This window comes from Thalassophryne amazonica, chromosome 4 (genome assembly GCF_902500255.1).
Source record: "Thalassophryne amazonica chromosome 4, fThaAma1.1, whole genome shotgun sequence".
NCBI lineage: Eukaryota > Metazoa > Chordata > Actinopteri > Batrachoidiformes > Batrachoididae > Thalassophryne > Thalassophryne amazonica.
The window spans coordinates 48,644,917-48,659,129 of record NC_047106.1 but is presented as its reverse complement, the minus strand read 5'-3'; the positions used below and the strand labels follow the sequence as shown (position 1 = coordinate 48,659,129).

General features: G+C 41.2%; 1 protein-coding gene across 1 annotated transcript in view; it reads left to right on the top strand.

Annotated features, from left to right (window-relative positions):
- Positions 1-14,213, top strand: part of LOC117508169 (calsyntenin-2-like) — a 1,041,373-nt gene that overhangs the window by 506,128 nt on the left and 521,032 nt on the right. The window lies entirely within an intron of this gene.

Here is a 14,213-nt window from a genome sequence, read left to right as displayed (position 1 = left end):
GGGATTAAAGACCTTGCCCATGGGCCCTTAGTGATTTTCCGGTCAGGCTTGTATTTGAACCGAGGATCTTCTGGTCTCAATCCCAACGCCTTAACCACTAGACCATCACCTTCCTCAAATTAATAATCAGTGAAATCACCTGCTGGAGTCAGTGTCTACAAAGAAAACCTGCACCCTCTTGGCCCTTTCTGGAACACTTTAGACACCACTAACTCAAACTGTTTGGTGCCAGTATGGATTGAACATGGTGGAAGGGTTGTGTGTTAGTCAACGCTATAAGGTTTCTGTGTAGGCTCTCAGTTGTCCAGGTGATTTCCATAGTAGAGAAGCTTGAATCTTCGACTGGACTGGGTTGCTTGACGCGAGGACGTTTCGCTTCAAATCACAGAAGCTTCCTCAGCTAAAATTCTTGCTCTGGTAGTCTGACTTCTGTCTGACCCTTGTCGAGAAGAAGTCTGACTTCTGTCTGACCCTTGTCGAGAAGAACCCTTCTTCTGCGATTTGAAGCGAAACGTCCTCGCGTCAAGCAACCCAGTCCAGTCGAAGATTCAAGCTTCTCTACAAAGCTATAAAGGCACTTTTGTACAGGTTCATTCACATAAAGTCCACACAGAACTAAATCACTGAATCACAAAGAACTAATTTGCATGAATCCATGTAAAAAATGTAAGCCACCATTGTTCCATTTTCTGAGGGCCACTTCTTCTTGGTAATGCCTCACATTCCCCTCGATGTCAGGGTGCTGCCACACAAGATGCTCACTACACACCGGGAGCAATTGGGGATTAAAGACCTTGCCCATGGGCCCTTAGTGATTTTCCGGTCAGGCTTGTATTTGAACCGAGGATCTTCTGGTCTCAATCCCAACGCCTTAACCACTAGACCATCACCTTCCTCAAATTAATAATCAGTGAAATCACCTGCTGGAGTCAGTGTCTACAAAGAAAACCTGCACCCTCTTGGCCCTTTCTGGAACACTTTAGACACCACTAACTCAAACTGTTTGGTGCCAGTATGGATTGAACATGGTGGAAGGGTTGTGTGTTAGTCAACGCTATAAGGTTTCTGTGTAGGCTCTCAGTTGTCCAGGTGATTTCCATAGTAGAGAAGCTTGAATCTTCGACTGGACTGGGTTGCTTGACGCGAGGACGTTTCGCTTCAAATCACAGAAGCTTCCTCAGCTAAAATTCTTGCTCTGGTAGTCTGACTTCTGTCTGACCCTTGTCGAGAAGAAGTCTGACTTCTGTCTGACCCTTGTCGAGAAGAACCCTTCTTCTGCGATTTGAAGCGAAACGTCCTCGCGTCAAGCAACCCAGTCCAGTCGAAGATTCAAGCTTCTCTACAAAGCTATAAAGGCACTTTTGTACAGGTTCATTCACATAAAGTCCACACAGAACTAAATCACTGAATCACAAAGAACTAATTTGCATGAATCCATGTAAAAAATGTAAGCCACCATTGTTCCATTTTCTGAGGGCCACTTCTTCTTGGTTAAAAATTATGCGATCTAGTTTGCTTGATGTGAACTGCATGTGACTAGGATTCCTTTCCTTGCCAAAGAAATGTTAATTGAACACCTCTCACTCTGACGTTAGTATTCAGGATGGAAATGACTGTGGAAGTCATTGTTACACACAATTACAGTATATTTTCCCCCACAGAGAGCAGCAAAATCTGCGAAATACTCCCCTGTGTGAGAGCCGTGTCAAGGACAGTGACAGAGCTCACCGTGGAAAATGAACATCTATCATGTTTCTTAATGATGCAGTTGCAATGATGACATCTCTCACTGTAATCTAATGCGTCTCTGCCTGTGTCAAAGCTTCCAACGCGAGATGTGAAATCGGGCTCTCGTAATGGGATGTTCCACTTGCTGTTGGATGTTGCTAAGGTGGTTAAAATAGGTGATTTGATTTGCGCTGCTCCTTTCGTTTAGCGTCTCATTTGCAAATAGTGACTTTTCCTCTGAGAAAAAGCTGTATTATAATTAATTTCAGTCTGGTACCGTCTGTGGATCCTGTTTCTTTTCTCTCTTTAAGCCTTACAGACTCCTCTCATACACACCCAGGGAGTCCTGCGCACAGCCTCCAGGCATGATTGCAGTGAATGGTGCAAATAAATTGATTCCAATATAAATTAACTCGTGATAGTAATCCCATGTTAAGTGGCTGCTGCTTAATTTCATATTGATGAATGAACTGCCTCAGCTGGAGCTCAGAACAATAGTTTCTAATTAGAGCGATACTAATTGGAGACACATTGATTGGCTGCTGGAGTGATCGAGTGAGAATTCTATTGAATCAGCTGAAGCGTTCCTGTTGTTGGGAGTTTGTGGGATTTTTACTGAGAGCTGCAGCATGAGATGATGTGTTCACAGCACTACCGTTTGGGACCAAATCACTGATAAATTAACAGATACCACCCACTACCGCTGGCTGAATGTGAATTTATGCTGCGTTCCGTTTACCTCTGAAGTCATAAGTGGCCACCGGGAATGAAATCTGTTTTCCAGACAGCACTGCAAGTCAGAAAATAAGCTGGACATTAGCGTTTTAATTTACTGCTTGGTTGGTTTGTATGGCGGTGTAGCCACTCGTGAACAACATCTACCAGGTTAGCCAATATTAGTGGCACCGGTTTATACAGAAGGCATCAGTGTTGCCAAAGTAACTTTGAAAAGTTACTTTATACAGTGATATTTTACAGTTACATCATTAGCAGCTACAGACAACTTGTCGGCAGTTGCTGAATGGAGCTAATATGGTAACTCGTAATCTAACTTGGTTAACTATTAGTTGCTTTTCTGCAACTAAGGGCACTTTTGGCTGTAGCACGGCTTTTGTGGAAAATGTAATTCTGATGTAGTTTTATTAAATATTTCTTCATTCACGTTAGAGTGAGCTGCAGGTTACTTTAGGTTCATTATGCTTAAAATGTTTCACACTTTGTCTGGATTTTAAGGCACCTCATAAATTGATTTGATTTGGTAGGGAAGGTCCTTTGTTTAATAGGCCCACTATTGACAGATTTTTTGTTTTCTTTTTACAAAAGAGCTCATCGTTGTAAGATGATATCGGGTCTCTTCTGTCCTCTGTGGACTTTTCACATAATGTGTGTTGTTTAGTCCATCCACTGTCCTAAATGAGGGCAGTGTTGAGACAGTTGCCTGTACAGTAGCCGGTGTTTCCTGTGTCTGGGCGGCACAGCTGAGATCAAATCATGTGGTCTGATCCAGGAGAATGAAATGAAGTTAGAGAAGGTCAGCCTATGCTGCTGTGCTCCTCACTCTGCACTAATGTAATAAGAGCACACAGAGAGGCATGGATCAGACTGTAATCTGCCTCTCTGTCTGTCTCCTCTAAACTAAAATATTTCAACCTCTCCATCCCCCTTTCCTCCTCACTCTCACAGGTAATTGAGATTCAGCTCCTCTAATATTCTCTCTCTCTCTCTCTCTCTCTCTTATTTATGCATGTGCAAGTTGCAAAAACATTGGTTCTGGGTTTGGGTGTGAATACATTCCTGTTTTTGATCAGTTTTGTCATTTTCAATGCTTTCATTACTCTGATTCTTAGATTTCATACAAAATGTACAAGAGTGGAAATCCCCAAATTAAAACTCAAACCTTAAGATTATTATTTTGTTGTTGTTTAAACATTTGCATGCCATGGCTTGAACCACATTTGCACTGCAGTTACATGGCCATGCACATTTTATAACTTTATTGCAGTGCTCTAGATGATGCAGTGTGAAATCAACACAGTTTTCATGCAGAGCATTAAAAAAATTAACCAAATATATCAAGCGTTTAAGTTGGAATGTACACAAAGTTTGTGAGGAATTACATAGAGATATGCCAGGGCTATGGTGACAGAGAGTCCACAGAGCTCCGGGAAAACTTTCCTGACTTTTGTCGAGTGGTGTGCCTGCACAGGAGGACTTGGCGCCAAGCACTACCAGCCGGGAGCTACTTGGGGAACTCAGCCGAGGTGCAGTAAGATGTAACTTTGCCCTATATGACATCGAGTGACATATGCAATAACTTGGTCAGGTGTGAGAACTGCTTTGGGCTGTACAACAGTTGATAGCAGTTAATGCACGGAATGAACTGGGAATGTATCCACTTTCATATCACACTGTGATCAAGCCACACTTTACTTAGTAATGGCTGATTCTCTTCTTTTATGAATGGGTTTGGACGTCATCAGTTGAATATAAAATCTGTACCAGATCCATCACGCCAGAGTTGTATTATTCTCATCATATCATCACTCTCACTCCCACTCTCAGTCTCGTTCACACCCCAGGGGAGAGACTGAGCATTTCCCTCTGAACATCCCAACACTGAATCCCATCTCCTTCAGTGTGTGTTGGTGGATGAAACAGTTTGTGGCTTTTTTCTTCCTACCCTTCTAACCCTCCTCATGCTGAGACTGATACAGTTGTTAACATTTTCCATCAAGAGTTCTGAGGCTCAACAGAGCTTTGATTTTTTTTAAACAGTCCTTTGTGAGGATTGGGCAGAAATGTGACGTTGGAAGCAGTATTGAAACTAGGAGCAACACTGATACATAGTGCATGTGTGCTGGAGGCCGAAGACCAATTTTCACTTCTGCATGTCTGCACTTACATACAGTTGTATGTAAAGGTTTGGGCACCCCTGATGATTTCCATGGTTTTCCTTTATAAATCATTGGTTGTTTGGATCAGCAATTTCAGTTAAATATATCATATAGCAGACAGTCATGTTTGAGAAGTGAAATTAAATTTATAGGATTTACAGAAAGTGTGCAATAATTCTTTAAACTAAATTAGGCAAGTGCATAAATGTGGGCACCCCAACAGAAAAAAATACATCAATATTTAGTAGATCCTCCTTTTGCAGAAATAATAGCCTCTAAACACTTCCTATAGCTTCCAATGAAAGTCTGGATTCTGGTTGAAGGTACTTTGGACCATTCCTCTTTACAAAACATCTCAGGTTTGTTGGTTTCCGAGCATGGACAGCCCGCTTAAAACCACACCACATATTTTCAATAATATTCAGGTCTTGGGACTGAGATGGCCATTCTAGAACATTGTACTTGTTCCTCTGCATGAATGCTTTTAGTAGATTTTGAGCAGTGTTTAGGGTCATTGTCTTGTTGAAAGATCCAGCCCCAGTTCAACTTCAACTTTGTCGCTGATTCATGAGCATTGTTCTCAAGAATCTGCTGATATTGACCGGAATCCATGTGACCCTCAACTTTAACAAGAGTCCCAGTACCTGCACTGGCCACACGGCCACACAGCATGATGGACCCACCTCCAAATTTTAGGTAGCAACCATTTTTCTTGGAATGCTGTGTTCTTTTTCAGCCATGCATATCACCCCTTGTTATGTCCAAATAACTCAATTTTAGTTTCATCAGACCAAAGGCTAAACATGAAAGAAGGGGAATGTACCAAATGACAGACATTCCTGCCAGAATCTGTCGTTTGTAAATTTGTTTTGGCACTTGTTAAAGTGTTATGCCGTTTGTAAATTTGTTTTGGCACTTGTCAAAGTGTTATGCCGTTTGTAAATTTCTTTTGGCACTTGTCAAAGTGTTCTGCTGTTTGTAAATTTGTTTCGGCACTTGTCAAAGTGTCCTGCTGTTGGTAAATTTGTTTTGGCACTTGTCAAAGTGTTCTGCTGTTTGTAATTTTGTTTTGCTTTTTTTTTTTATTTTGATTTGCACTTCCTAACCACCATACATTTAAATGTGATTGCAGTAACAGCTGTAGATTGTGAGCCATAGATTAACTAGATATGGCCCATTCTGTTTGTGGTTTGGGTCATCTTCCTGTTGGAAAAGGAAAAATCTCTGAGGTACTCTTACTGTGCAGTTGGGTGCCTATATCGGTGTGTATGAGTGTGTGGGTGAATGAGTGAATGTGATGCATAATTGCAAAGTGTTCTGAGCCACTGAATCTCATGGAAAAGCACTATAGAACTGCAGTTCATTTACCAGTTACTGTAAACCTTCTAGGCATAGTTCATCATCAAGAGTTAGATTCAAGTCAATAATGTTTGCCTACAAAGTGACGACTGGGTCTTGTGAAGGCCAGTGCCACCATTCGGCTCCTGTGGTCCTCCAAGTAGCGGTGTCTGACACTGCCTACACAAAAGGCAATCGAGTCTGTTCTCGTTTGTGGTCACCTGATGTTGGAACAAGCCACTAAATGCTCTTAGACAAGGGGGTGTCTCTTCTGACCTTGAAGGAGCTCTTGAAAACCCATCCCTTCCAACTGTTCCTCTTTTCCTAAAATCTCACATAACCCTAACATGCCTTATGTGTACTTCCCGTGCACTTCTTTTCTCTCTCTTCCTTTCAATGCTTACATTTTTTGCACCATTACTTGATGGATTGTATGTTTATATAAAACATATCATTATGCTGAAGTCTCCTTTAAAATGTAAAGATAGTACTTTTTGTTATGCTGAATTTCCCCTTCCAACTGTAGCTTGATTGTGCTTCCTCACTTGGAAATCACTTTGGATAAAAGTGTCAGCAAAATGAATATAATGCAATGAATTAATTAAAAGAACCCTGGAATTTCTTTCTAAGGAGAGCAGAGACATTCTACAAGGCTGAATGGGATTTGGTATGAATGTCATCTGGACTAGGAAGTGATTTTCTCAAATTAAACATTTCTGTTTGGCCAGTTTCATTGGAAGTAATTTAGTTTTACTGAAGTGAACTCTCCATAATTCTTATTTTAAAAGTTTATGCAATCTTGTCAAGGCAAACACTCTGCTGTTTAATTCATGTTAGGTCTATGTTACACACATTTCTACTATAGCCTCAGGAATTACATTATTTCCCATGCATTCAGTCATCTGCAGAGAAAAGTACTTTCACTGTTTTGGTACTGTTGTATACCCCCCAATTTAATGTCACAGACCCTACATGACAAATAATTAAGCATATGAAATCTTTTTCCTTTACTGTGTAACAGCTTATTTCTCAAACAAAGTGCTTTCTTGGGCTTGCAATAGCAGCAGGAATCTTAGCTAACTCCATATTTTGTTATTAAAATGAAAAATAATGGCATAAATATAACAAGGTTGCAGATACTGAATCACAGTCCAGGTATGTTGTATGTTCTGCATGAGCATAGTGAAAGTGAAGCTTCTTATTGTAATGCAAAGTAAAACAGAGGCAATGGCCTTTGCAAATATTCAAACCAAACATTTTCATATTGCTCTTGGTATTTGTGCATGTATATGTGGGCAGTTTTCTGACAAACTGTCAAATTGTTTTCCAGATTATTTTAAATAGTATGGCAAAATATGTAGCTGAATTCAACAGGAGTTAACCAACATATAGATCTGGGTTCTTTGCTTCAATTTCAATGATTTTATTTATACAGCTCCAAATCACAATAAAAGGTGCTTCGCATGAGTAAGGTCTAACCTTACCAACCCCCTAGAGCAAGCACACAAGCAACAGTGGTAAGGAACTATCTAGTCACACTATCTTTGTCTTGGAACAAAACTCTTCATCTGAATTCTTTCAGTCCATCCAGCTCTAAATGGGAACTGGTTTTGGCTGAGAAAGCAACCTACAATGGACTGGCGTCTCATCCAGGGATACCTATAGGCTCTCATCCATCTAAAGCTATGGAATCCATGGATAAGTGCCAACATCAATACGCTGCAGGGGCAATATAGGGCTTTTTTTTCTTATTATAATTTTGACAAATAAACACATCTTCAACCGCTTATCCTGGATCAGGCTGTGAGGGCAACAGCTTCAGCAGGGGACCCCAGAATTCCCTTTTCCAGGCCACATTGATTATCTCTGACTGGGGGATCCCGAGGCATTCCCAGGCCAGTGTGGAGATATAATCTCTCCACCTAGTCCTGGATCTTCCCTGGGGTTTCCTCCCAAATGGACCTGCCTGAAACACCTCTCTAGGCAGGCGCCAAGGGGGCATCCTTACCAGATGCCCGAACCACCTCAGCTGCCTCCTTTCAACACAAAGGGGCAGCAGCTCTACTCCGAGCTCCCCACAGATGATCAAACTTGTCACCCTATCTCTAAGGGAGACACCGGCCACCCTCCTAAGGAAGCTCATTTTGGCCACTTGTACCCGTGATCTAGTTCTTTCGGTCATGACTCACCTCTCATGACCATAGGTGAGAGTAGGAATGAAGACTGACAAGTAGATCGAGAGCTTCGCCTTTTGGCTCAGCTCCCTTTTCATCACAACAGTACTGTAGAGTGAATGCAATAGCGCCTCTGCTGTGCCAATTCTTCGGCCAATCTCATGCTCCATTGTCCCCACACTCGTGAACAAGACCCGAGGTACTTGAACTCCTTCACGATAAACAATTCATTAGTAGTGTGTGCATTAGTGAATAGTGGCAAAAGAAGTTAAAATTACACCGTGAGCATAGTCAGCATAAGGACTTGAGTTGATGTTTGCCGCCATTCATTTCCCCAAGGATGTGGATGGAATGCTTTGTGGGTTAGCAGGCAGCATAACAAAAGAGTGGTGAATTGTGTGTGTACATATATATATATATATATATATATATATATATATATATATATACGAGAATGATATGACGACGAGAGGGGTGGAGCAGTGCTCACTCAAAGCCTGCCCACAGGCGAATGACGCAACCGAGAGGCGTGGAAAAACTCACGCATGCGCACGAAGGTTCAAGCTTGGCTGACGTAAAAACATATGAATCAAATCCATATAGTTTTTGAAAAAAATAAAAAGGTACGATACTTTTCTCACAGACCTCGTATATATATATATATATATATATATATATATATATATATATATATATATATATATGTCTAGATATATATATATATATATATATGTCTAGATATATATTGCAGGGCCACATTTACACAGACAAACACATTCACACACACACACACCTACGGTCAATTTAAACTTTCCAATCCACTTAACCTGCATGTCTTTAGATGTGGGAGGAAGCTGCAGCACCCGCAGAGAACCCACGCAAAGACAGGGAAGAACATGCAAACTCCACTCAGAAAGGCCCCAGGTGCCTACGGCCCATGACTGCTTGGACAGGCTCCAGAAGATGAAATTTTACTTCTCCCGTAGGTCAATGGGCAAAACCTTTTATTGTCTACTCTGTATACACTTCTGCTTTCGTATTAATGCTGATAGGTGTTTATTTATTCATTTCCATAAATTTTTACTGAGTCTTCACCTACACAGCTGATATTTTCCTGCTGAGTTGTGTCACCATCGTTTTTGTAAATTTCTTGGTCTTTGTGCACTCCAGTGTTGCTGTAAGCATACCATTTCCTATTCACAACCCGAGAAGAGAGATTCTTCTTGTTTTTACAAGCTTGTCCTTCTGCGGCCTGGGTTGAGGTAGATAGCCTCCACATTCTCAGCTAAGATATTCCACGTTACTGACAGTTCATACCACCACAATCTTTGTGCCACTATCACCATGGCAATGGATTTAAAATGAATCAAAAATCAATGGCAGTATCAGTTGGCTTAGCCAGCTCGTGGCAAATGAGAATAAAATGCATTCATGTTGTAGACACACATTCATGTGCTATTCCAGATGAGGCTGGGAGGATATACAGTCAACCCTCAAATTAGCTGCTGTGATTTCATCAGAAAAAAGTTGATGAAAGTCACCAAAAGTGGCGATTTCTACAAAGTGGGGCCTGATTTACATTTATTTGAGTTTGTTTATCTTGATTGTTAATGAATACAAACAGTATGGTACCGTAAGATAAATCTGTGTAGAGTGGGACATCCTCAAAAACTGACTGACACTGCAAGAAAGAGACTAGTGAGGGAAGCCACAAAACACCCCTGACATCACTGAAGGATAGATAGATATAGACAGATACTTTATTCATTCATGGAGTTAAATAATAAGCTTCTGTGGCTCTAATTAAAGAGACGGCACGCAGAGCAGCTTTTGTTGATTTCTAGTCACATCTCCGTGACGGTGTAGAATAGAGAATGGGCTTAATTTATGAAACTAAAGCTGTGTGTACACACAGCGGGGGAAATGTGCATACACAAATTTTTTTTGCCAGAGTTACAAATCCACACATATTCATGGTTCTCCTTTATAAAGCCTGATTTCCACTCCGATCTTTAGCCATGAATGGATGTAGCCATTGCCTCAAATGATCATTTGCATGTAAAATCAACATCAGCCATCACATTGAGCCAGAAAATCAAAACAATCTCTAAATACTCACTGGACCTCCAACATCAGAGCAGCAGTCCTTATGCACATCTGTTATGTACAGCTACAAATTTTGGTGGTACCTACAGTTAACAAAAACACAATAAAAAAATAATTAAGGGATTAATAAAATTCGGTGCACACTCAGTTCTTGCAATATAGATTGTGGATGGTAAATTGTACAAATGAATGCATGTTTAGTGTGGGAATCTCTGGGGTTCTGGATGGCAAATATCCAGGCAGATAACTGGTCCGTCACCACTTCGGAAAAGTAAACATCCATGGTATCTATTGGATCCAGGTGAAATGTGGCCTTGACCTTGGCCTTCTCCAGTTACTGCAGTCTTCAGCACTGATTCACCTGCATGCTGTATCACGACCAAAGAAATGCATCTCATGACCAAAATGTCATTGCTGATGCTACCTCACGATGCAAGTGATATTCCTCATCTTAGTCTCCCTAAGTCATTCATTTAATGCAAGGTCTTTCCAGTGGTGCCCAAGGATCCTCAGAAGGCATCCAGACATCACCTTAGGCCACGGGATAGTGTCCAAGTCTCAAAATCATACAGTAAGACAGGAGTCACCAGTACCCTAAAGACTTGGACATTTGTTATCATGCAGAGGTTTCAGCATTGCCAAACACCTGTGTCCAGCAACCTTTTGACTCCAAGCACAGATAACCAGCTTCCATTGCTCTGGAGGAAAAATCAACAAAGTGTGTCTGCACAAACAGAAATAATATTTGAATTTGAATGACAGTACAAAATCCAAGTCTGGCCTAATTTTCACTTCTACCATATCAGCCTTGACTTGCTCTGCAACACATATGCAAGATACACACATTCATCCTCGATAATGCCAGTACATGAGTGTCGAAAGATGTGTTCAGAGTTTTTAATACCCCACAATGTCTGCGAAAAACACTCACTCACTCATCTTCAACCACTTTTCCGGGTTCGGGTCGCGTGGGCAGCAGCTCCAACAGTGGACGCCAGATAATGCAGCAGATAACAGAATATTTACAGAGGAATCCTTCAAATGTGGAAAAAGGCACCAACGTTGGCACAAATACTCCTTAGACATTACTCTTTTGAAAAAACTGAGTATTCACTTGAATTTTCAGTAGGTGGCCAGGTAGGGGTCAATTGAAGAATTACACAGGGGTCAAAATTTAAAAAAGTTTCAGTCATATTGAAAGCTATACCACATTATTTGTCTGATCACAACGATACCAAAAAGGTATAGTTTGGGCTATCTATGACTGAATGTTATGGAGTTATGGGGTAAAAACAGCAAGAATGGTAACAAAGGTCAGCATTAGTTTGTACAGGGGTCAGATGTTAAAGTTGCTCTAAATATTGTAAAATGTGAAGCAAATTATTGGTTGAGTTAATAGGGTTTTGAAAAGGAATAGTTTGTAGGGTTTTGAAAAGGAATAGTTTGCACTATGTGGCATGCTTAGTTATCATGTTACAGGGTAACATATGTCACATATCATGCAGTGAGGAAAATAAGTATTTGAACACCCTGCGATTTTGCAAGTTCTCCCACTTAGAAATCATGGAGGGGTCTGAAATTTTCATCTTAGGTGCATGTCCACTGTGAGAGACATAATCTAAAAAAAAAAAATAATAATAATAAATCTGGAAATCACAATGTATGGTTTTTTAATAATTTATTTGTATGTTACTGCTGCAAATAAGTATTTCAACACCTGTGAAAATCAATGTTAATATTTGGTACAGTAGCCTTTGTTTGCAATTACAGAGGTCAAATGTTTCCTGTAGTTTTTCACCAGGTTTGCACACACTGCAGCAGGAATTTTGGTCCACTCCTCCATACAGATCTTCTCCAAATCTTTCAGGTTTGGAGTTTCAGCTCCCTCGAAAGATTTTCTATTGAGTGCAGGTCTGGAGACTGGCCAGGCCAATTCAGGACCTTGAAATGCTTCTTACGGAGTCCCCCACCCTTAGTTGCCCTGGCTGTGTTTTTGGGGTCATTGTCATGCTGGATGACCCAGCCATGACCCATCTTCAATGCTCTTACTGAGGGAAGGAGGTTGTTTGCCAAAATCTCGCAATACATGACCCCATCCATCCTCCCTTCAATACGGTGCAGTCGTCCTGTCCCCTTTGCAGAAGAGCACCCCCAGAGTATGATGTTTCCACCCCCATGCTTCACAGTTGGGATGGTTTTCTTGGGGTTGTTCTCATCCGCTAAACATGGTAAGTGGACTTTATTCCAAAAAGCTCTATTCAGGTCTCATCTGACCACATGACCTTCTCCCATGCCTCCTCTGGATCATCCAGATGGTCACTGGTGAACTTCAAATGGGCCTGGACATGTGCTGGCTTGGGCAAGGGGGCCTTGCTGCCCTGCAGGATTTTAAACCATGACAGCATCATGTGTTACTAATGTAATCTTTGTGACTGCGGTCCCAGCTCTCTTCAGGTCATTGACCAGGTCCTCCTGTGTAGTTCTGAGCTTTCTCAGAATCATCCTTACGCCACAAAGTGAGATCTTGCATGGAATCCCAGACCAAGGGAGATTGATAGTCATCTTGTGTTTCTTCCACTTTCTAATAAATAATCATAACAATTGTTGTCTTCTTCCAAGCTGCTTGCCTGTTGTCCTGTAGTCCATCCCAGCCTTGTGCAGGTCTACAGTTTTGTCCCTGGTGTCCTTAGACAGCTCTTTGGTCTTGACTATGGTGGACAGGTTGGAGTGTGATTGGTTGAGTGTCTGAACAGGTGTCTTTTATACAGGTAACAAGTTCAAACAGGTGCAATTAATACAGGTAAAGAGTGCAGAATAAGAGGGCTTCTTAAAGAAAAAAGAACAGGTCTGTGTGAGCCAGAATTCTTGCTGATTGGCAGGTGTTCAAATACTTATTTGCAGCAGTAACATACAAATAAATTATTAAAAAAAAATCATACAATGTGATTTCCGGATTTTTTTTTTTTTAGATTATGTCTCTCACAGTGGACATGCACCTAAGATGGAAATTTCAGACCCCTCCATGATTTCTAAGTGGGAGAACTTGCAGACCAAGCATTCAACACAGTCAAAACTATTTCATTTACTAATCCTATTAGTTCAACCAATAATTTGCATCACTTTTTACCACAGTTGGAACAACTTTAACTTCTAACCCCTGTACAAACTGAAATTGACCTTTGTCACCATTCTTGTTGTTTTTACCCCATAACTCCATAACATTCAGTCATAGATAGTCCAAACTATATACATTTTTGGTATCGTTGTGATCAGACAAATAATGTGGTATAGCTTTCAATATGATTGGAGCATTTTTAAATTTTGACCCCTGTGTAATTCTTCAATTGACCCCTACCTGGCCGCCTACTGAAAATTCAAGTGGATACTCAGTTTTTTCAAAAGAGTAATGTTTGAGGAGTATGTGTTCCAATTTTGGCGCTTGTTTCCAGAAATTAACAATTGTTACAGTTATCTGCTCCACTAAGACTTCCCTTTCTCGTGCCACATTGACCACTTCTGACTGGGGGATCTTGAGGCGTTCCCAGGCCAGTGTGGAAATATAATCTCTCCACCTAGTCCTGGGTCTTCCCCGGGGTCTCCTCCCAGATGGACATGCCTGGAACACCTCCCTAGGGAGGCGCCCAGGAGGCATCCTTACCAGATGCCCGAACCACCTCAGCTGGCTCCTTTCAATGCGAAGGAGCAGCGACTCTACTCCGAGCTCCCCATGGATGACCGAACATCTCACCCTATCCCAAAAAACCCCAAAAAACAAACCAACAAAAAAAAAAAAAAAAGTGAGAGGTCCAATTAAAGAACCTACACAACCCAGTAGGTACACCAAAGATTGCAGTGTGATCTCTAGGTAGATGGAGGCATGTTCAAACTTTGGACATGTTCAAAATATGTGTGGTGAGGACATGGGCAAATCAGTATGCATTAAGTATTAAGTAAAGTTAACAAGTGCACTAAC